This window comes from Myotis myotis, unplaced genomic scaffold (genome assembly GCF_014108235.1).
Source record: "Myotis myotis isolate mMyoMyo1 unplaced genomic scaffold, mMyoMyo1.p scaffold_m19_p_10, whole genome shotgun sequence".
NCBI classification, from domain to species: domain Eukaryota; kingdom Metazoa; phylum Chordata; class Mammalia; order Chiroptera; family Vespertilionidae; genus Myotis; species Myotis myotis.
The window spans coordinates 31,774,211-31,797,991 of NW_023416314.1; the positions used below are offsets into that span (position 1 = coordinate 31,774,211).

Genomic DNA, 23,781 nt, shown 5'->3' on the forward strand with positions numbered 1-23,781 from the left:
ACCAAACAGGTAAATCATGATGATCTATAAAACCATAGGCTTTTTGGAGCCCTTAAGAGAACTAGGTAATGAAGCAAGAAGGTGAAACAAGTTCCAGAGGGTGACAGAACTTTCCAAGGGGAGATAGGACACATGAACTCTTTTTCTGTTGGAGAACACAAAAAGAAGGAGGAAAGAAAGACTGGGATTTTAATAAATTACTAAAGATTGAGTAAGTGTTAGTAGGACAGTTTGGAGTTTTTGGAAGGTTCTCACTCCCTTACCAGCCATTATCTGCAGGTGTCCACCAAGTGCTCATGAGAAGATACAGGCAGGGCAGGATCCAGGAAGAGTAACCCTTGGGACATAGGCACAGAACCCCATCCACTTCCCAGACTCTTTTCTAATGTGAAGTAAAAGTTGTCAGCTACTGGGATGGGGTAGGAAAACTTATGGAACCTTTTATAGGATTTCTGCTGGGAAATGGGTAGAAGCAAAAGAATGTTTTACTGGTGTGGAAGGGTAGAAACTCTCTTGAGCTTGGGACCCCACATTATAGAAAATGAATGCTTCTCTCCATTAAGGAAGGGGCAGGAAAGTTACCCATATAAGAGCACCTGTAAGGCAGAATTCACCTGTCACAGTGGGAAGGAGAAGAAATGTTGAGAAAGTTCCACTTCTGTAGTTCAAGTGCATAGGGCTTGTCTAAGACTGAGCCTGGAGCAGGGAAACCAAGCACTTCCAATGCCCTCAGAACACATCTTACAATGTACAAGCCATATCATCTTACTCTGAGACCAATAACAGAGACCACCCCCCCCGCCCCCGGCCATGTGTGATAAAGGTAGATAGTGCCTGCTAAAAGTTGAAAGTGTACACTCAGAGAGATTCCTGACACCTCAAGCCTCACATTAAGAATTGCTTAATGTGGTCTGTGGTGCACTTCACGCAGTTACAGCAACAAAACACCAACACACCCAGCTCAATGCTGACTAAATGGACTCAATTCCACACACTAGTGGCTTGTCAAATGGCAAAGTGAGCTATTTAAATGTATAAATATTACTTCTCTCATTTTCTCCTGTTCTTTTGCATACAATGTCCATCATTCAGTCAAACATTATGAGATACGCAAAAAGCAAGAAAAAAAGAAAAGAATTATTAAGAAATAAAGCAGTGAATACAACCAAACAAGATAATGACCAAAATTTGGAACCACCAAGCAGGATATTAAGATAACCATGATTTACTGCTGGGATGCAAGGTTGGTACAATATCCACAAATCAATTAATATATATCACATAAACAAAATGAATGATAAAAATCATATGATCATATTAATAGGTGCATAAAAAGCTTCTTACAAAATCCAGCATCCATTTATGATAAAAATTCTGAGCAAAGTGAGAATATAGGGAACATGTCTCAGCATAATAAAGGCCAAATATGACAAAGCCTCAGCTAACATCAGACTCAATGGGGAAAATCTAAGAACATTTCCCTTAAGAGCAGGAATAAGGCAAGAATGACCACTCTTATTCAAGCCACAGCAATCAGACAAGAAGAAAAAATAAAAGGCATCCAAATTTATTTTTAAAAAATCTTGATTGTTGAAAGTATTGTATATGTTCCCCTTTTCCCTATTGACCTCTTCTCGTCTGCCCTCACCCTACAAAAGGCATCCAAATTTAAAGAAAGAGGTAAAACTGGGCTGGGAAGAACTCCATTGTTTGGGCAACAAGATTGTTAATATTTCCCTGATAATAGGCAGTTCTTGAATGAGAATGGACCCTATTCCAAGGTTGACTCCAAGGTCCTGGGGGCATACAACTCCCAGCCAGGTATCCTTTGTTTAATCAGAACAAGGCAATTGAGGTTAATAGAGCATGATTTATATTTCTTATAAATATAGCTTATAAATATAGCTGGTCCCCAATATTCTATTTCTGCCCCTAACACTTTCATTGTAATGTATACAACAAGGGGAAGAACTGCCATTCTCTGGGGCATTATCTGAATCTATTGAGATTCTGCTTCCCAGCAATTGTCCACAGTTTAGTGCAAATGAGCTCACAAAAAGTCTTTACAGGTTTGAATGTTCCTTACATTAACAGTGGCCCTTTGCAGGAAGATGGTTGCATGGCCCATGGGTGGAAGGACATGATCCTTGCAGAGGTAGACATATGTGCCTTCTCATGCCACATGGCATCATATCTGAAGGGCTGGCACACTTGTTGGTGCCCCTCTGGAGCCCCATGATGTGCTGGCCCACCTTCAAGGTGGCATCATCCACGTTCCGCTCCTGCTTTTCCATGTAGTTGGTGCCGATGTCCATGCCACACGCAGCCTCTTGGTCTTGGCCAGAGCCTGAGCCAGGGGAGACACCTGCCCCTGCCTCATGAGGCTCTCAAGCAGGTCATTGGGCTGGAACCGCCACCTGGGGTTCAAGGTGGCTGACTATGTTCTTATTGAAGTTGGAGAGGTTTTCTAGCGGGTGCCTGCTTGGCATGGGAGTGGTTGATCCTGAAGACTGAGCCGAGCTACAGCTTATTTGTGAGCTCACACAGGATAATTCCCTCGAGACCTTCTGCAAATAGGGACCCATGGACAGGCCAGTGAATCTCTCGGTAGTGCCATGGAATTCCGCCTTCTTCTTAGGGTCATATTTGAAGAAGAGCCAAACCTTTGCAAAGGCTTTCGAGACGCTGGAGGAGATGGTGACATGGACCTTAGCCGGTGCTGCCCCAGGCAGGTAGGTGTAGGCAGCTTCTGGGTCAAGGTCTGCATTGGTGGCCGTGGGGGCGGCGTTGGGGAGGGCAGCCCCAGGCGGGTCCACGCTGGAACCGTCCTGGTCAGGGTTGGTAGTGTGGTCCTCCTGGGCGGCGGAGACTGTCCCAGGCGGGTAGGTGCAGGTGGCTTCTGGGTTAAGATCTGCATCGGTGACCTTGGGGGTGTCTGCTCTGATGGCAGCGTTGCCCAGGGTGGTCCCAAGCAGGTCCATGCTGGCGCTGTTCTGGTCAGGGTTGGTAGTGTGGTTCTCCTGGGGGGTGGGGGCAGTCCCAGGCGGGTAGGTGCAGGCGGCTTCTGGGTCAAGATCTGTATCGGTGGCCTTGGGGCTGTCTGCTCCGATGGCAGCCTTGCCAAGGGTGGTCCTGGGCGGTCCGCGCTGGCACCGTCCTGGTCAGGGCTGGTATTGTGCTCCTCCTGGGAGGCGGGGGCAGTTCCGGGCGCGTGGGTCCTGGCACCGTCCTGGTCAGGGTTGGTGGAAGCAACACAGGCGTAGGCCAGGATGGCAGGCCCGGGGGCGTTGGCACTGGCGCCCTCAGAGTCGGACTTAGCATAGAACTCCAAGTGGTCGGCAGGGACTGCGGAATAATCCCTGTTCACGGGAGGGGTGGCCTGGCAGGTGCGATGGTGGGTGTCGTTCTGGCGTTTACCGCTTCTATAACATGAGGAAACAAGTTTGCTTTTTGCTCAGAAAAGAAATTATTTTATTTCTCAAGGTTGCTCACTGCAAACTCAGCTTTGAGAAGTGATCCAAGTAGAGAACCCCGGGCATTGCATTTTTTTTACACACTTAGCAAGAATGCCCAGGGCAGAGCTGGGACTAGTGTAGGCAGGTGATGTGAAGTAGAAGGAGGCATTTATTCTCAGTGTCATGCAAGAACAGGGGCAGCATTTATGTGAACCTGAGTTAGTGTCTCCCTAAATGTTGTGTCTTAGGCACCTCCCTTACTTCAGCCTAGTCCTGGGAGGAGTGCCTGGATGCTCAGGGCCCATGACAGCCTGCCTCTCACTTTGTGTTTGGCCTTCCTAAGCTCTTTTCCTCAGACTCTTGGGCAGGCTCTAAGGGCAGGAGGACCTTTAATAGAGTCATAGAAGTCAAAGGACTATTTCCATCTGTAGAAAGAATAACAGACATGCGTCCAGCTATAATGAAGTAACTGGGACTAGACAAGCCCTCCTGGCATAAACACTAATAAAATCAGATAAAACATATTTTAAAACTGTTTCAGACAGTAAATAATAGCCCCACAGGGTTATGATCCTGCAGCAAAGAGCAACAACATAATTTTTCAGTCCCTACTGTGTTGGGACTATTTCTAGACTGCAGAGCAGAGAAGAGAATCCCGTGGACAGAGCTGCCTTGTGAAGATGAAGAGACAGAGATCAGAGTTCAGGGAGGCTGAGGGGTAGAATTTTTGGAGCAGAATACCAGAGAAAAGGAAGCTAGGCAGAAAGAGAGAGAGAGAGGGAGAGAGAGAGAGAGAGAGAGAGAGAGAGAGAGAGAGAGAGAGAGAGAGAGAGAGAGATATCCAGAAATCTACACAGGGATTTTCTGAACTGGTTGCTGAATACTGTGTTATATATGAGGTGAGGCAAAATACTAATGGGAACTTTAACTGGACAATCCTCAGAGCTCGCACAGAACTGAAAGACATTATAGTTCCAACTAGTCAGAGTTGAGATACCTTGCTTTTTAATAGAGAGCCCAGAAAGATTGACTGGAATAGGACTAAACTAGCTTTAACAATAAAGGCTACTCTACACTTGCTCTATATCAAGTGAAAATAGTCTTAAGAAAAAAAAGAAAGAAAGTGGAAAGAGAGGCTTCTTTGGCAAACAAAAGCCATGAGAATTTGTTACCAGCTTTCACACACAACAAGAAATGTAAAAGTTTCTTCAGGTAGAAGGGCAATGATATTAGATGGAAATTAACACATTTATAAAGAACCCATAGATCAAAGAATAAATAACAAGGGAAATTAGAAAATGTTTGAACTGAATAATAAAAATACAACACATGCCCTGGCCACTTTGCTCAGTGATTAGGGAATGTTGGCCCTTGGACCAAAGGGTCATGGGTTTGATTCATAGTCAAGGGCACATACCTGGGTTGCATTACAATTCATGAGATACAGCTAAAGCTAGAGGATATTTTATTTGTACAGTTTATTCACCATATTTTGAATTGGGTTCAAAGATTTTTTAATGATAGGTTTTTAAATGATAGTTATGGGTATTAGAATTGGTCAACTACTGTGGAATAGTCTAATTTGTTCACATACTCATCCAAAATGGAAGGTTCTGATAGCCCCAATGTTAAAGGTTGTTTGTTTTTTTTTTGAGACTCAATATTATTTTATACTAAAGACCTGGTGCATGAAATTTGTGCACTTGGATGGGGGTTTCCCCTCAACCCGGAGCCTGTGCCCTCTTGCAGTCCAGGAGCCCTTGGGGGATGTCCAACGGATGGCTAGGCCTGCTCCCCACATCAGTTGGACATCCTTAACGCTGCCACGGTAGTGGGAGAGGCCCTTGCCACTGCTATTGTGCTTGCCAGCCGTGAGCCCGGCTTCTGGCTGAGTGGTGCTCCCCCAGTGGCAGCACACAGACCACTAGGGGGCAGCTCCTGTGTTGAGTATCTGCCCCGTGGTGGTTAGTGCGGGTCATAGAGACCGGTCGTTCCACCGTTTGGTCAATTTGCATATTAGCATTTTATTATATAGGATTACTTTCAGGTGCCTAACATAGTGGTTAGACATTTATATAACATATGAAGTGATCACCCTGATAAATCTAGTACACATCTGACACCGTATGTAGTTATTACAGTATTATTAGCTATATCCCCTGTGCTGTACTTTACATTCCTGTGACTACTTTGTAACTACAAATTTGTACTTGTTAATCTCTTCATCTTTTTTACCCACCCATCCAGGTTGCCTTCCTATCTGGCAACCATTAGTTTGTTCTCTGAGTCTGTTTTTGTTTTTCTTGTTAATTTATTTTGTCCTTTAGATTCCACATATTAGTGAAATCACATGGTATTTGTCTTTGTCAAACTTATTTCACTTAGCATAGTACCCTTTTAGAAAGGAATTTATAGTATTAAATGTTTAAGTGCTGATATTAGGAAAGAAGTAGCATAAAAAACCAATCACTTAAGAAGCTTCTAGCGCTGGCAGATTTGGCTCAGTGGATAGAGCATCAGCCCGAGGACTGAAGGGTCTTGGGTTCAATTCTAGTCAAGGGCATATACCTCCATTGCAGCCTTGATCCTTGGCCCAGTCAGGAAGCATGCAGGAGGCGACCAATTGTGTGTCTTTCACATCAATGTTTCTCTCTCTCTATCCCTCTCCCTCCCTTCCACTCTCAAAAGAAGACCAAATTAAAAACAAAGAAGGAAGGATATAATTAAATTAACAGCAAAAATAAATGAAATATTGTTAGTAAATAATGATAAGAAAAGATATTTGAAAATATTAATGAAATTGATAAATTTCTAGGTGGCTTAATCAAGTAAGAAAGATAAAAAACACAAAATTTCTATATCAGGAGAGGACATTACTACAGACACTTTAGACATTAAAAGAGTAATAAGAAAATGTTTTAAACAACTCTATGCCAAATTACTAAACTCAAAATACAGAGTTTACTTATTTATTTATTTGTTAATCCTCACCTGAGCATATATTTTTCATTGTTTTTGTGTTTCTCTTTTTTTTTTTAGAGCAGAAAAGAAGGAGGGGGGCAAGAGAGAGAGAGAGAGAGAGAGAGAGAGAGAGAGAGAGAGATACCTGTGTGAGAGGGATACAGAAACACATTGATAGGTTACCTCCTGCACACACCCATACTGGAACCAGAGATTGAACATGCAACCCAGGTATGTGCCCTTGGCCTGGAGGTGAACCCATGATCCTTTGTTTCTCGGGCCAATATTCTAACCAATGATCTACATTGGCCAGGGCAAAAATACACAGTTTGTTTGTTTGTTTGTTTGTTTATTTATTTTTAAATACACAGTTTATTGAATCAATTTAAGATTTAGCAAAGTGCCAAGGGAAAGAGATGATTTAGATGAACACTTAGGAGAGTTTGCAAGCACACCATGTAAAGTCTCAAAAAAAATTGAGCAGTGTTTACAGGTCCTGTTTTTCTCTGCCTCATCAATCCTCTGCTGATTGTGTGGTTTTAAAGACTAAAGGTATCTTGAACAAGGAGGCTCATAATGTATTACCTGGGCCAACACGCATACTTGTGGGGCAAATATACCTAGCATAGTTGTAGCTTTTACTTGGCTTAATGAGCAGCTATAAATTTTACCCTTATTTCTTGTGCAAAAGTTGTTGATAGAAAAATAAGTATTTCCCATGGGTGGTCAATTTAAGATCTCATAAATGAGTGCTTGATATGCCTCATGGATATTCAGTGTATCATGAATATTTGATCCTTCCATCATCTTTCCATTTATTTCTTTCTTCCTCCTTCTTCTGTCACAACATTATTAATGATAGCCTTTCATTGAATACCTTTGTGGTAGTTCAAGGCAAGAATGCTTCATGTAAAGCATTTCTTTTAATCTACACAGAAGTTCTATAAATAAAGTTTATTTTCCACATTTTATGGTTGAGGTATTAGAGTTTCATTGGTGTGACTTCCTCTGAATAGACCTTGGTTGATTTTTATGTTGTTCCTAAGCAGAAAGGTGAAGGACAGATATCTCTGAGAAAGGATAATTATATATTGGAAAAAAAATACCTTTACCTGTTTTTGGACCGGTTTTTGAGCCTGTTGTTTAGTAAATAAAGTCCAATGGAAATCAGCATTATCAGAAGTGCTGTCAAAGATGTAACCACAGGAATGATTGTAGTATTGATGGGCTCATTGACTGTTGTACTGATGGGATCAACAACTAAAACACAAATGTCCCACAATTAGTTTCCCAAGGAAGTTGTTACCACATTTACTTTTTATTCAGTGGCTCCCCAATCATATTCCCTCTAAAAGAAATACATTGTGGATCCTCCCTCTATCTCAATTTCCCTCTCCAAATATGGTTAACTTGTAAGTTCAAGCTTTCATTCAAATATTATTCAGCTTATTTGCTCAGAAAAAAAATTTAAGCAAATAAATTAATTTCTTTCTTGGAAGAGTAGCAGTGTCACAACATGTAACAGAATTGACAAAAGACCAATTAGGTCAGTGAGGTGACCCATGGAGTTTAGAGAAGGCTGAAGCTGGTACCTGGAATAGCATGAAAGAATCAAGAGACCAGAGGTCTCTATGAGGCTGAAAAGCCTGTGTAAGAAGAGGTAAAGTATAAAGTTTGAAGAATTGGAAACTATGCTCAAAAAGTGAGACATTGGTATTTAATGTTTTAGAACTAAAACACTTTACTTTTGGATGAAGCCCAAGATCGGACACTGGCAGTGGGCGATTGAAGTGAAGTAGGTCTCTGCACTGTCCCTATTCCTGGAACACTTGTTGCCTTCCCCTTTACCATTCTTACTGGAAAGCTTCTACTCCCTCTTCAGTCATCAGGTGCAATATTAACTCAGAGAAGCCTATGCTGAGAAAAAGTGCCTACAATATGGAAATAAGGCAAAAACCCAAATTCCATGTCTTATTATCATGCTAGAGCATTATGTAATAAAATGTATCTAAAGATCATCTGATGCCCTGACTGGTTTGGCCCAGTGGATAGAGCATCAGCCTGTGGACTGAAGGGTCCTAGGTTTGATTCCAGTCAAGGGCATGTACCTTGGTTGTGGGCACATCCCCAGTAGCGGGTGTGCAAGAGGCAGCTGATTGATGTTTCTCTCTCATTGATGTTCCTAACACTCTATCCCTCTCTCTTCCTCTCTGAAAAAAATCAATAGAACCAGTTTTTTCAGAGGCTCTTTCTCTCACTTATGAGTTAATTAAAATTATGGCCCCTGATTTCTATGTATCTTTATGAGAATTATGTTTTTTAAAATATATTTTTATTGATTTCAGAGAGCAAGGGAGAGGAAGAGAGAGACAGAAACATCAGTGATGAGAAAGAACCATTGATTAACTGCCTCTTGCACGCCTCCTACTGGGGTTTGAGCCTGCAACCTGAGCATGTGCCCAACCTGAGTATGGTTCCTCGGTCGATTCTCAACCACTGACCCATTCCATCCAGGCAGTTTAGAATGATTTTAAATCATGCCACCTATCTTTAGGAAATTTACTGCATACTGAGTGACATTTACAATGAATATTAATGCACAAGGAAATTTATGTATAAGTGCATCTGTTTTAGTACCAGTGTTATGAAAACAACATTGTAGTATAAAAGAGAAGAATGCCGCAACCTAATTCAGCTGGAGAGTCAGTAAAAGTAAGACTCTCTAAGGAAATAATATTTCATCCAAAACTAGAGAATAAATAGTAGTTATCCAAATGAAGAATAGAGAGAATAACTGAAAAACTACCACCTAAAAATGGGGTATAATGTTCTGGGGAACACCCTGACTTATGCAACCATATTCATATTGGAAATACAAAATTTTGAATTTAAGTTACATGTAGGACAATTGTAGGTCATGATACATCCAGAGATGGCCATGAGAGAAAGTAGAGAAAAGTGGAGTCAAAGTGAAGACCTATGTAATTTGCCCTCTCCCTAGATCTCAAACTTGATGCCAGTTAATCTTTCTCTGAAAACAGTTCTGCCCTAGGAGACTGAGAACTTGAGTTTGGTGAGAGTTTGGTGAGAGTTTGGTGCTCAGCTACACCTGGTTTGGATGGACAAACTGCCTTAGACAAGTTTTAATTTTCTTTCTACTTGTCAGTGTTCTTTGACATTCTGTTAGAATGTATGAGAATATTGTACTGGCAAATAGACATTATTTTCATCACACTTTTATTTTAACCTCTTTCTAAGGTTACTACATGAAAGGCCCTTGGTTCAGCTGAGTGTTTAATGGGTCTGGAGAGGCAAATTTAGAGGTAGGAGTCAAATAAAGTTGTTTTCCTCGATAATAGAAGTAAATGATTCAGTGTGTGTCCTGGGGTGTAAAACAGTTCAGGGAGGAAGGGATGAAGCAATGAAGAGAGAGTATGGAAGGGGAAGAGGGAGACTGGTGTTAGGGATATAGCAGGATGTTGGAATTATCCCACCATGTCACCCTCTTAAATTATAAATAAACTGTACTAAGAAAAAAGCCAGGATAGAGTGTCCCATTTAGAGGAGGGAGCAAGTGCGAAGGCCCAATTTAAGAAAAAGCTTGGTACCTTTGAGAACTTGCCAAAGCCAGTGTGCCCAGAGCTCAGGGAGAGAGAGAGAAGGAGACAAATGGATGAAATGTGAGAGCTGGAAAGAGTGCCCAAATTACATAGGTCTTCAATTTGACTCCCCTTTTCTCCCCTTGCTCTCATGGCCATTTATGGCCTTGTCATTACCTAGAATAGCCCCACATCTGACTTAAATTTAAATGTTTAGATTTCCTATATGAATATGGCTGCAAAAAATTATTGTGTTCTTCTTATTTTCTCAGAAATAAAATACCACACACAAGAAAGAACAAAATAAAAAAATTGCAAATTCAAGACTTTATAATTGGTGTAAAGGCTGCTAAAAGCAGCTGTGATCAGACATACAACAAGTGGGAGAAAGGGACGAGAGATGTGTATGTGAGCATTAAAGCCCTTCTTGTGGGCACAGTGAGAGGAGAGAGAAAACTGACCTGCTATGGACAATTGTTCTTCCTTTTTCTGATTCAGTACTGGGTTCCAGATAGAACATTTCAGATTCTTCTGAGAAGGTTCTCTGAGTACCAGTGATGTTGTTACATGGAACAAGTCACCTTTGTCCTGGGTATGAGTCTCAGATTGAGCTGGAATTTCTCTTCCCTCAGAGTCCAGCCACTGGACCTTTGGCTGAGGGAACCAGCCCTCTGACTTGCACTCTAATCGGAGTTGGCTGGACTTAGTGAGTTCTACATGGAACTGAGGATGTGAGCCAAGAGCTGGGAAGAGTAAGAAAGAGAAGTCAGGTCCTAAGCTCATTTTCCTGCACACACATCCCTCCTCTGCTTCTCAAGAGTTTTTGCTGCTGATTAGACCTCAGTGTGCAGAACAGGAAACAGAGGCTCTAAAAAAAAGTCTTGGCAATAATGTATGGGACCTAGACTGCTGGGCTAGAAAGGAGTCCAACAAAATCCAACACAAATGGCTGCTGCCTATTTCTTGACTTTCACTATGAATCTCTTTATTATCTTTTCTTTAGCCCCAAGCAGTGATTTATGGAGTAATGGGTGAAAAGAACTAATGGCCATCTTTCTTTATCTTATAAATTCATTATATTTCTAAAGAAAATTGGAATAGAGGAAGGAGCCCATCCTAGAATAAACTTACCCCTGTGGGGTGTCAAGGAGACTAGTGTGGGCCATTACCTGTCACTTTCAGCTCAATCATTGTATCACTGTAGAAGGAACCATGTTGGAATGCACAGCGATACTGCCCACTGTCAGAGAGTTGGACATTGAAGATTCTCAGGACCACAATCCCCTTCTGCATGACATTTCAAGCTCTGTCCTCCTAAAATACTCCTTCATGGCTTCCTCAGGCTTGTCCCTCCCATCCTCATACAGGTGCACCACCTGGGAGGGTAGGGATCGAGTCCAGCTAATTTTCATATTTTTAATACTTTGATGACGCATGAGGAAGCAGGGTAGCTCAGCATCACCACCCAGCATGGCCATCAAAGCTTCATTGGGCCCATGGGCTTGGAATTTTCCTGAAAAGGAAACAGAAATGGAGTCAGGGTGGGCTGTCGGCAGAATTTGTTCAGATGAAGTGGAATTGATTATATACATGATTGGTTTTTTCCATCCTAACCAATCCTGGGAACAGGGTCTGAAAGGACATAGCTGCTGGATCCTGGGGTTCACTTTTGTGACATGAACATACACACAGAGCTAGGAGGCAGCTGGGGATGTTGAACGTAGGAGGTCTACGCCTGGCTAAGCTGAGGCAAGTAAAGGACTTAAGGCATTAATATTTAGGAGACAGTTACATTTGGGGTACACGTCCAGGGTTGGCAAGCTGTTGACGGGAAGTGCCTCTTTATAATTTGTGTCCTAGGCTCCTCACCCTGGGGGGACCTAAGGGATGTGACTGCAGGAGATAGGGAATAGACTTGCTAGCTCCCTCAGCTCAGGATAACACACGACCTCAGATGGCTCTGGATGGATAGTGGATAACTGTGTTGAGAAAGAGTCTGAAGTAGATGAGTGGTAAAGATGTTTGAGAATTAATACAATTTGCCATGAGCATGGGATGAGAATATGGATGCATACAAGCTAAATTTTACCAATCTTATTCAACATTATCTTAAGTCTTGAAGAACTTATGCTTCTTTATTATCATCTGGGCTCTTTTGCTTTCTCTCAACCTTTGCCCCACTGCATGCACATTTGTATTTGGATGTACACACACACACAACACACACACACACACACACACACACACACACACACACACACACACAACCAGCGCAGGCCTGGACCAGAAGATACAAGTAAAAATGCCTAGTATACTGCCTGGTACTTAGTAAGCAGAATAATATTAAGTTCTTTACTTTCCAGGACCTCCAATCATTGGCTCTTTTGTCCAAATTTTCCATTATAGCGTTACCCCCCTTTTGTTTTTTCCTTCTTCTTACATATCAGAGAATCAGAAACTCATATAAGATTTCATACCTTTAGCCATCTGGAGGCAGAGGAAGAGTGAGATGAGGCTGCCATGATACATCGTAGAGACTCACTGCCTCTTCAGGTGTCTGAGGCAGGGCAATCCCAAGTCTTTGACTGATGACTCATTGGACAAGGAGGAAAACTGTAATGAGGAGAGAAATAAAAAGAGAAATCTGAGGGAGAGAAAAGATGGCATCTAGCAGGAAGGCGGTGAGGGAGTGAGTGAGGGAGCAAAAGGGGAGTGTGTGGACTTGTGGTGTGTGTGTGTGTGTGTGTGTGTGTGTGTGAGTGTGTGTGTATGTGTGTGAGTGAGGGACAGTTTGACCCTGCAGGGCATTCAGTGCTGGAAGACCAGGCTCTCTTAGATGGAGAGCTCCTGCTACTGCTGAAATCACTTCCGGGCATCCAACTCAACAGAAACCATGCCATCTTGAAGGGGAGAGCTGTTGTGACTAGGAGCCCGGCCTCACCACCACCCAGACAAGCCTCAGATGCCATCCCAGACCCCACAAGCACTCCAGCCAAAGACCTGCTACCTTAGCTACAGACCCACAGAAATCAGGACTCGAGCCTCCTCAGACATGGGCTCATATGGGACCTGGAGTGCACTCCTCTTTCACCAGACTACCATGTCATTCCAGGGCATCCCACTGTTGGGTCTTGAACTGAGTCATCTCCGCCTACCAAGCCCATAGTGTCGCCCCATCCCTGCAGGTCCCACCAATAAACCTGGAACTGCACTCCCTGCCCACCATGACAGCGACATAGGCCCTGGCCCCATGAGTCCTGCAGGTGAGGTTCTGAGTCCCCTGCCCTCCAAGCCCACAGCATCATCCCAGCCCCGTGCATCATGCAGGCCAGTTTCTGACTGAGTCCCCTGCCCTCCAAGCTGCAGTGATGCCCTGGCCCCGTGTGTTATGCAGGCCACCCTCTGACTGTTCCCTGCCTGCCAAGACCATGGCATCACCCAGCTCTGCACATCCTGACAGTGAACCTCAGACCAGTGATAGCAAGAATGGGGAGATAAAGAAACAACTCCCCAAGGAAAGAAAAGGCAAGATCACCAGAAAAGAAACTAAATGAAACAGAGGCATTCAATTTCTCAGAAAAAGAATTCAGAATAATGGTCATACAGTTCATAAACCGGATGGATGAAAAGATCAACAACTTATGTAAGATTCAGGAGAAAATAAAAAAATTATATAGCTATAATAAAAAAACACGATGGAAGGTTTCAACGGTAGACTACAAGAAGTGGAAAAGACCGAATTAGTGAATTTGAAGATAGGGCAGCAAAACACACTGAATCTGAAAAGCTAGTGAAGAAATAAATTAGAAAGCAGGAGAAGAGTCTAAGAGAGCTTTAGGTCAACATGGAACAAAGTAAGATACATATAATAGGAGTGCCAGAATGACAAGAAGAGCAAGGATTAGAAAACCTATTTGAAGAAATGACAGAAAACTTCCCTGATTTGGAAAAGAAAAAAGTCACACAAGCACAGAGTTCCAAAGAAGATGAACCCAAAAGATCCACACCAAGACATGTTGTAATTACAATAGTAAACGTTAATGACAAAGAAAGAACCTTAGGGCCTGCAAGAGAGAGACAGAAAGTAACCTACAAAGGAACTCCCATTAGATAATCTAATGATTTTTCAACAGAAACATATCAGGCCAGAAGGGAATGGAATGAAGTATACAAAGCATTGCCAAGGAAGGGACTGAGTCCAAAAATACTCTATCCAGCAAGGCTGTCATTAAAACTTGAAGGGGAAGTCAAAAGCTTCACAGACAAAAAAGGCTAAGGGAGTTTATCACTACCAACACAGCAATGTAAGAAATGCTAAAGGGACTGTGGTAAAAAGAAGAAATAGAAAGGCAAGAAGGAACACAGGCTCAAAGAATAAAAATGGATACAAACAAGTACCTATCAATAATAACCATAAACATAAGTGGATTAAGTGCTCTAATCAAAAGACACAGAGTGGCTTAATGATAAGAAAATGTGACCCATATATATGGGGTCTACAAGAGACACACCTCAGAACAAGGGACTCACACAGACTGAAAGTGAAGGGATGGATATCTTTTAGGCAAATGGAAATGAAAAAAAAGCTGGGGTAGCAATACTTATATCTGACAAAATAGACCTCAAAGTGAAGGCCATAACAAGAGATAGGAGGGCTACTTCATAACACTAAAGGGATCGATACAACAAGAGGATATAACTCTGGTAAACATACATATATGCACCCAATGCAGGAACATCTAAATACATAAAAAAACTTCTGGATGATATCAAAGGAGAGATTGACAGCAATACAATCATAGTAGGGGACTTTAATACCCCATTGACATTAGTGGATAAATCCTCTAGACAAAAAGTCAGCAAAGAAACAGCAATTCTAAATGACTCACTAGATCAGATGGACTTAATTGACATCTTCAGAACATTTCACCCCCAGGCTACAGAATATACATTCTTTTCAAGTGCACATGGGACATTCTCAAAGATAGACCACATATTAGGACAAAGGCAAAATCTCTCCAATTTCAAGAAGATTGAAATAATATCAAGCATCTTTTCAGATCACAATGGCATAATATTAGAAATAAACTACAATAAAAACAATAAAAAAATTCAAACACTTGGAGGCTAAATAGCATGCTATTAAACAATGATTGGGCTACCAAAGAGATCAAAGAAGAACTTATAAACATCCTGGAAACAAATGACAATGAAAACACAACAATCCAAAATCTATGGGACACAGTGAGAGCAGTCCTGAGAGGGAAGTTCATAGCACTACAGGCCTACCTCAAAAAACAATAAAAACTTGTAATAAATTATCTAACTCTACAATTTAAAGAATTAGAAAGAGAGCAGCAAGAAAAGCCCAGAGTGAGCAGAAGGAAGGAAATAATAAAGATAAGAGCAGAAATAAATGACATAGACCAAAGAAACACTACGAAAGATCAATAAAACCAAGAGCTTGTTCTTTGAAAAGATAAACAAGATTGATGAACCTCTAGCCAGGCTCCCTAAGAAGCAAAAGCTATTCTGAGAAAGAACAAAGTAGGAGGGATCTCAATACCAGATGTCAAGATATACTACAAAACCACTGTCCTCAAAACTGCCTGGTACTGGCACAAGGACAGACATATAAATCAGAACAGAGAACCCAGAAGTCAACCCAAGCCATTATGGTCAATTAATATTTGACAAAGGAGGCATGAACAAAAAATGGAGTCAAAACAGTCTCTTCAATAAATGGTGTTAGGAAAATTGGACAGATACATGCAAAAAAATGAAACTAGACAATCAACTTACACCATACACAAAAATAAACAAAATGGATAAAGAACTTAAATGTAAGATGGGAAAGCATAATAACCTTGGTGTAAAACACAGGCAGAAAAATATCAGCCATATGGTGTAGCAATATCTTTACTGATACGGCTCCTATAGCAATGGAAATTAAGGAGAAAATAAACAAATGGGACTACATCAAAATAAAAAGCTTCTGCACAGCAAAAGAAACCGTCAACAAAACAACAAAAAAGCCCACTGCATGGGAGAACATATTTGCCAATGTTATCTCCAATAAGGATTTAATCTCCAAAATTTACAGGGAATGTATACAATTTAACAAAAGGAAGATAAACAACCCAATCAAAAAATGGGCAAAGGACCTAAATAGCCCTTTCCAAAAGAGTACATACAGAAGGCCAAGAGATATATGAAAAAATTCTCAAAGTCACTAATCATCTGAGAGATGCAAATCAAAATGACAAGGAAGTACCATCTCACACCTGTCAGAATGGCCATCATGAACAAATCAACAAACAAGTGCTGGCAAAGATGGGGAGAAAAAGGAACCTTTGTGCATTGCTGGTGGGAATGCAGACTGGTGCAGCTACTGTGGAAAACAGTATGGAGTTTCCTCAAAATATTAAAAATGGAACTCCCATTTGACCCAGTCATCCCACTTCTAGGAATATTTCCCAAGAAACCAGAAACACCAAACAGAAAGGATATATGCACCCCTATATTCATAGCAGCACAATTTGCCATAGCTAAGATTGGGAAATAGCCTAAGTGCCCATCAGCAGATGAATGGATTAAAAAATCATGGTACATCTACACAATGGAATAATAGGCAACTGTAAAAAATAAGGAACTCTTACTATTTGTAACAGCATGGATGGACCTGGAGAGCATTATGCAAAGCGAAATAAGCCAGTCCGATAAAGATAAGTATCACATGATCTCACTCATATGTGGAATCTAATGAACAACAATAGATCCAAGACAGAGAAGCATCAAACTTACTGTCAAACCTCAGAGGGAAGGCAGGGAGGGTAAGGGGTGGGGTGGGGGGGGGTAAAAGGTCAACCAAAGGACGTGTATGCATGCATGTAAGCATTACCAATGGACACAGTCCCTAGGGGGGTAAGAGCATGTGCAGGGGGGTGGGATTGGCCAGGGGAGGTCAATGGAGGAAAAAGGTAATAATGCAATAGCTATGTACAGGCTGGGGGCGGGGGGGCAGTGCTTGAAATATCAGGAGGACCACTCTGTAAAATATATGATTGCCCGGTTCTCAACCTGTGGGTTGTGACCATCGGAAAACACATATAGCATATATTTACATTATGATTCATAACAGTAGCAAAATTACAGTTATGAAGTAGCAACGAAAATAATTTTATGGTTGGGGGTCACCACACATGAGGAACTGTATTAAAGGGTGGCGGCATTAGGAAGGTTGAGAACCACTGGCTAACGACTATGTTGTGCACCTGAATCTAATACAGAATAATATTGAATGTGAACTATAATTAAAAAAAGATGGAAAATTGTATGTTATATGTTTTTCATCATAATAAAAAATAAATAAAAGAGAACTTGGAGACTTAATGCAAGGGGGAAAGAAAGGAAGGAATGCAGGAATCTCACTCTTGGGCAGGTAAGGGGCACAAGTTATCCATGGGACTAGATAAGGGCAAAGTAAGATTCTTGCTCATTTTCTGTAAATTTTGGGACCCTTGCTCTTTAGGACTATGCAGGGCACTCATGGCGTCAGCTACGTTGTACATACTGATGACATCTTCTGTACATAATGTCTGATGATCCAGGGTCAGGACCCTTCTTCTAGAGCAGTGGTTCTCAACCTTCCTAATGCTGTGACCTTTTAATACAGTTCCTCATGTTGTGGTGACCCCCAACCATAAAATTATTTTCGTTGCTACTTCATAACTGTAATTTTGCTACTGTTATGAATCATAATGTAAATATCTGATATGCAGAATGTATTTTCATTGTTACAAATTGAACATAATTAAAGCATAGTGATTAATCACAAAACAATATGTAATTATATATGTTTTCCAATGGTCTTAGGTGACCCCTGTGAAAGGGTTGTTCGACCCCCAAAGGGGTCGCGACCCACAGGTTGAGAACCGCTGTTCTAGAGTGACCAGGAGATTAGGGGTCCTTCTGCCTTGGACCAACAGAAAAAGCAGGTGTTTTCTATAATTCCCTGCCTCATTCTGTCCCCAGTCTAGTACTTTTAAGAACAGGTTAATTAGTGGTAGTAGTGAGGAAAGGGCTATAACACACATCAACAACTAGGACAATGTGGGATTTGGTGGCCATGGCTGTGAATTTTGCTGCCCAGGGCCCAGGGCTCAGAGATCTTGCTGCTCAGAGACTATCTAGAAAGGGCTGGCTCAAAGAATGGGAGTGGGGGAAGGCATTCCCAAGGCCATGCTCTCTTTAGGTGGAGGGGAAATAGGCTTTATATGTGGGGAATGGATCCTGAGCAGGCAGATGCATGTGGTATATAATAGTGCAGGGTCTTAAGGACCTTGGAAGCAACTGTAGAGATGGAGCATATATTACTTCTCCATGGACTAGGCAGCACTTCTCAACCTTTTTGATATCATGGCATGCAGCAAAAATGATGTTTTTTGTTAGGGACACAGTAGTAAACTGGAAGGGGATTAGGATATATGGGCTTCATGGGAAAAAATAACATTTTCTCTCTGTATTATCTATCTATATAAAAGCCTAAGTGACTGTATGACCGTCTAACCGTCTGATAGCTATGACGTGCACTGACCACCATGGGGCAGATGCTCAATGCAGGAGCTACTGAGCAACAGCAACTTTGCAGTGTGCCCTCTTATACTCCAGGACCCTTCAGAGGATGTCAGACTGCCACTTTTGGCCCGATCCATGCAGGCCAGGACAAGGGACCCACTGGTGCACGAATCCGTGCACTGGACCTCTAGTATGATTATAAGAAAAATGAAATAGAAGTTATTAAGTAAGAAATATGTTAAATATGAATTTAGAAGGAATACACTTAAAAATCTTCAATTTTTATAATTTTTGAAGTTGTTTCAATAAATGTAGCTTTTTGATTTCTGATTGTATACTTGAAATAACTGCAGATAACTGTCAGTGTTCAATTATGGTTATTAATAATGATGTCTTCAATTTTCCATAACCATAATTGATGAGATATTTTAGTTACGTAAGTAGGTAATACAAATATTAAAATCTTTTTCAATCCCACTCTTTTACATTGTAGCTAAAGAACCTAACAGCTCTTTCTTTTCTTTCATTTACAAATGTAATATTAAAATTTCTTGTAAAAATGTGAATGGATTTAAAATCCAATTGATTTTTTTCTCATCCAGGGTTTCAAAATGAGGAGTTTTAATTTGTAGAATGTACATGCAATGTTAAGATAACCCCTTTTCAGTTAGTTTGCTTGTATGAACTGCAACTTCACAAAACATATCTGATGTAAATGAGGACAGAGTTTGGGTGCTGCTGCTTTGAGCTCCACCAGGAATCCCTGCCTGGCCTCTTTGTTCCTCCAATCCACTCCAGGTATGGCCACATATGGGCTCCTTGAGCACCTGCATTTGAACTCTTCCTGTTGCTCTATGGCGTCCTTTTCCTGAAGGGCAGCAGCATTCAGTGCAGGTGGCTGAAGGCTAAATCTAGGCAGTTGATCAAGCAGAGTGTGTAGTGGCTCTCACCAAACAGACTGTCATAAGTTTCACTTCCCATTTGATGCTCATCTTGCAAAGCCATCTGAAGGACCCAAACTTGTGGGAAAATTGTTATAAGGCATGCTTAAGGATGAAGCATGAAGTCCTACTGGTGTCTGTACTGGCACATGGTACCTTCAACTAAGTGGGGTCCTGTATACAAATCTCTTGAATGTGTAGAGAATGACAGGTCAGGGACAACATTTTATGTCAACTATCTCACCTGGGCAAGAGAAACTTACCTGGTTTCTGCCTTCTCCTACAGGACAGAGCCAGCTTCCCACCAATGACAGAAATGGGACACTGTGGAAACAATGCAAAGATCTAAGAAGCTGTTGAAAGAGCTGATAGAGAAGGTGGGGAGGATCTTAGCAAAGAGTTTCAGGCTGTTAGTGCTGAGCTCTTCACAGAGCTAAGTCTTGACCAAAATGTTTTTTATAGAAACTTTCTGCAAAACTCAAGTGCCCAATACAATTTCTCTAATTGATCCTTTGTACTTCTACACTACAAGTGGTAAATTTATGGTGGAACTCAAATGAAATGGTGTTGAATAAAGGAAAGTGGGAACAAGACTTACCATTCTATAAAGTCTCAGGAGGACCTGAAAGATGATGTGGCAGTTTGAGGTTCTCTCAGGCAACTCTCAAGTAGCAGCACCCCAGCTCCACGTAGGGGTCCAACTTTCTAAGCAGGGAGTTAGAGTACTTTGCCAGCTGCCAATCATACATTGTTAGATCACTCTGATGATCTTGGTAAATTCCTTCAGGGACTTCACTTGGTCCACCATGGCTACTTCCTCAGGCTACACTGAAATCACCAGCTAGTGATTTCATTTTAGTACCCACTCACACCTCAGTATTTGTAACTTTTTGCTCTGAAAGAGAGAATCCTGGCTCTTAATCCTTAATATTTTTGATCAACCCCCCTGTATGAAGCCAGTTTCTGACCTCTGTTTCTACCCAGTCTCCTACATGAACACCCACCTCAACCCTCTCCAGCACTATGCTGGGCATTCCCTCCACATGGATGCCTCTTTACCTGTGTGGGCTCTGGCATGTCCTACCCTTTCCTCACTGTGCTCTGACTCTGACACCCATCAGAGACCTTCCTTCCCGCAGGACTTTCATCTCCTCCATGTCAGGCTTCTTCCATGGGTTGGTATCTCTTCACTGCTTGGGCTCTGACCCCTTGCTGGGGGCCACCTCAGTTCGCCTTCTACCCCCCTGTCCTTCTGACTGCCAGAACAGATTGGACTTACGCTGCATACTTGTACACTTTCAGACTGGGTTGTTCAGGAAGAGAAGGGAAGGGAAAAGAAGGAAAAGAGAAGGGAATAGAAAAAAAAGGGATGGAAGTCCAAGAAAAGGCTATCCCTTGCTTATAAAATAAAAGAAAGAGAAAACATTTTTAAAAAAATATATTTTATTGATTTTTTACAGAGAGGAAGGGAGAGGGATAGAGAGTTAGAAACATCGATGAGAGAGAAACATCGATCCACTGCTTCCTGCACACCCCACACTGGGGATGTGGCCGCAACCAAGGTACATGCCCTTGACTGGAATCGAACCTGGGACCTTTCAGTCTGCAGGCCGACGCTCTATCCACTGAGCCAAACCATCCAGGGCAGAGAAAACATTTTTGAAATGATCCAAGTTGGTGGCATGACAGGTGTGAGGGTGGGAGTCAGTATGTATTTGAGAGAGAGCATGTGCGTGGGCAAGTGTGAGTGCTATTGTGTGTGAGTGGTCTGTGTGGGGACTAGCTCCAAGTAGCACCTGCTACCACTTGATGCCTCAGGCCCAGCACCTGTAGCTCCAGGTTTGGAGCGTGAGCCATTCTGGATTTACCTGAGGAATCCTCCCGGTGCAGGCGCCAAGAACCACAGAGTCCCAGGGAGTAGATAGAGATGGCCAGGTCAGTCCTGGTTGTGCTCTGGGAGCTCAGCGGTGGAAGTTAAAGTCATAGACTTGCCAGTTGGACAGGAAGAGCACTTCATCATTGTTTTTTTTGGGAAGTTAGCACCCATGTGCCTGTAGAAGGAGCCATGCAGCAGAGCTCAGGGTCAGCGCAGGTGTCTGACAGGCAAACCCACCAGTGAACCTGAGGGACTCTTTACTTTCTAGAGGCATTTTAAGCAGAGAGCCAGACTGGGAGTGGACAGTGGGCACAGGAAGGAGGCCCTGCCCACCTCTAGTGCAGGTGAGGATCCCCTTCTACAGCCTGTGGAAGGGCTGGTTCTGCCTCACCCTCCACTACCTGAGGCAAGTGGGAAAGGCTCTGGGCTCCAAAATCTGCTCCCCTGTGGCTGAGTCTGGCAGCAGGGAGGACTCTGGCCTGAACAGAGACTGGGAGGAGGCCTTGCCCACTAAGGGCCAGCAGCACTGAAACAGTGAGTGCCAAGTTGGGCTGGTTTTTTTTTTTTTTTTTTAATGTTATTCTTCACCCAAGGATATTTTTTTCCTTTGCTTTTCAGAGTGGGAAGGAGGGAGGGAAAGGGAGCTAGGGGGAGTCACAGAACAGACTGACATAACTCAGTGTAGGGGTGGGCAGGATGAGAAGAGATAAACCAAAGAACTTATATGCATAGCCCTTGGACACAGAAATAGGGTCGTGAAGGCCTGGGGGGATTAGCGGATGGGTGGAGGAGGGTAAGGTTGGGGAAAATGCAGGACATCTGTCATACTAACAATAAAAATATTTTTATAAAAAATAAAACAGAATTAGGGGCAAAAAGAAAAGAACTTATATACATATACGCATAGCCCATGGACACAGAAATAGTGCAGTGAAGGCTAGGGGTGGGGTGGGAGCCACGTGGATGTGGGCAATAGGGGAAAAGTGGGGCACATCTGTAATAGTATCAAAAATAAAGGTAAATTAAAGAAAACACTTTGTAAAACAAAACTAGAATAGTAAAATTAGTTGGTTTCTAAAAAAAAAAAAGAGAACTGTGAGAGATAGAATGGGAAAGAAGCCTCTCCAACCATTTTTAAGGAAGAGCACGTGTGGAGTGTGAGGCTGGGAACACTCACCTTGTTCACACAACTCCTATCTGAGTATCTTGCATTGTCTCCTCACACCCTCAGGTGTATACACTCTATTGTGAAGACCACTGATCTAGGCATCACAGATTAAGTAATAGAGTGCAAATACCTAGGAGACTTCCTACCTCAGAACCCTGGCAAACAGGCCCCCAAGTCTTTCAAGTACCATAATTTGTTTTCTCTAACTTCGTCAGTTCTACCCCCTTCCCCTCCTTCTGTCTCCTTTCATCCCACTTTCCTGACAAGAAGCACAGCTCTCTCCATCCACACATCCTCTGTGCAGGAGAACCTTTCATAGAATTCTAACTTGATCCTTTCTTCAAACTGCCTCCTCCTCCAACTTTCGGGCTGACCCCCTCCATAGGAAGGGCTCCAGACTTACCTCTGCCTCTCTGCTGTGCGGCCGAGTCTCTCATGATCTGTGTAGGTCTGGGGACTTTCTCTCAGGAGCTCAGGCCTGAGAGCTAGAGGAGGTCTGTGTTAGAGGAACGATGTTAAGTACTGAATGGGGAGGAACTTCATGAGACTGAGGTATAGTTTCTGATGGACTTTGGGCTGGGACTGTGTATGTGGCAATATTATGGTGCTTTTCATCTCTCTGGACTATGATCTAAAGTTAGACATGTATCTTGGCAAAGTCATTAAAATAAATAGCACTTAACTGGACAGAATGATCTTCTACAAATTAAGACAAACATCATCATCTGAATCTGAAAGCTGTTTGGCAATTACACTAGCTTCTTTGAACATGCTCCACCTCCAATTACATATCTTTTCTTTTTTTTAGGAAATATTCATTATATGATGACTATTTTATTTCTTCTTTAATTCAAACATAATCTCAAACGTTTGACCATTATTCTTTCTTTGAGGTGCCTTTTGTCTTTATTGTTGTAAGTATTACAGATGTCCCCAGTTTTCCCCCATTACCCACCTGCACCCAGTTCGTGCCCCAACACAGGCCTTCACCACACTATTATCTGTATCTCTATATATTTTCATTTAAGTTCTTTGGTTATTCTCTGCCCGCTTTCCCACCCCCTTTCATCTGAGACCCGTCAGTTTGCGCCATGCTTCCATGCCTCTGCACCTATTTTGTTCGCTGGTTTGTTTTGTTCATTAGATTCCACATTTAGGTGAGATCATGTGGTACTTGTCTTTCCCTTACTGGCTTATTTCACTT

General features: G+C 42.2%; 1 long non-coding RNA gene and 1 pseudogene across 1 annotated transcript; both read right to left on the reverse strand.

Annotated features, from left to right (window-relative positions):
- Positions 1-208: 208 nt before the first annotated feature.
- On the reverse strand, positions 209-12,120 carry LOC118664159 (annotated as a pseudogene).
- Positions 12,121-12,497: 377 nt separating this feature from the next.
- Positions 12,498-23,090, reverse strand: LOC118664580. Its single transcript, XR_004970365.1, has 4 exons — positions 22,981-23,090; positions 21,402-21,584; positions 19,797-19,857; positions 12,498-12,628 (listed from the first exon to the last, which is right to left on the reverse strand). It is a non-coding gene; the product is annotated as an uncharacterized LOC118664580 (long non-coding RNA).
- Positions 23,091-23,781: the final 691 nt, after the last annotated feature.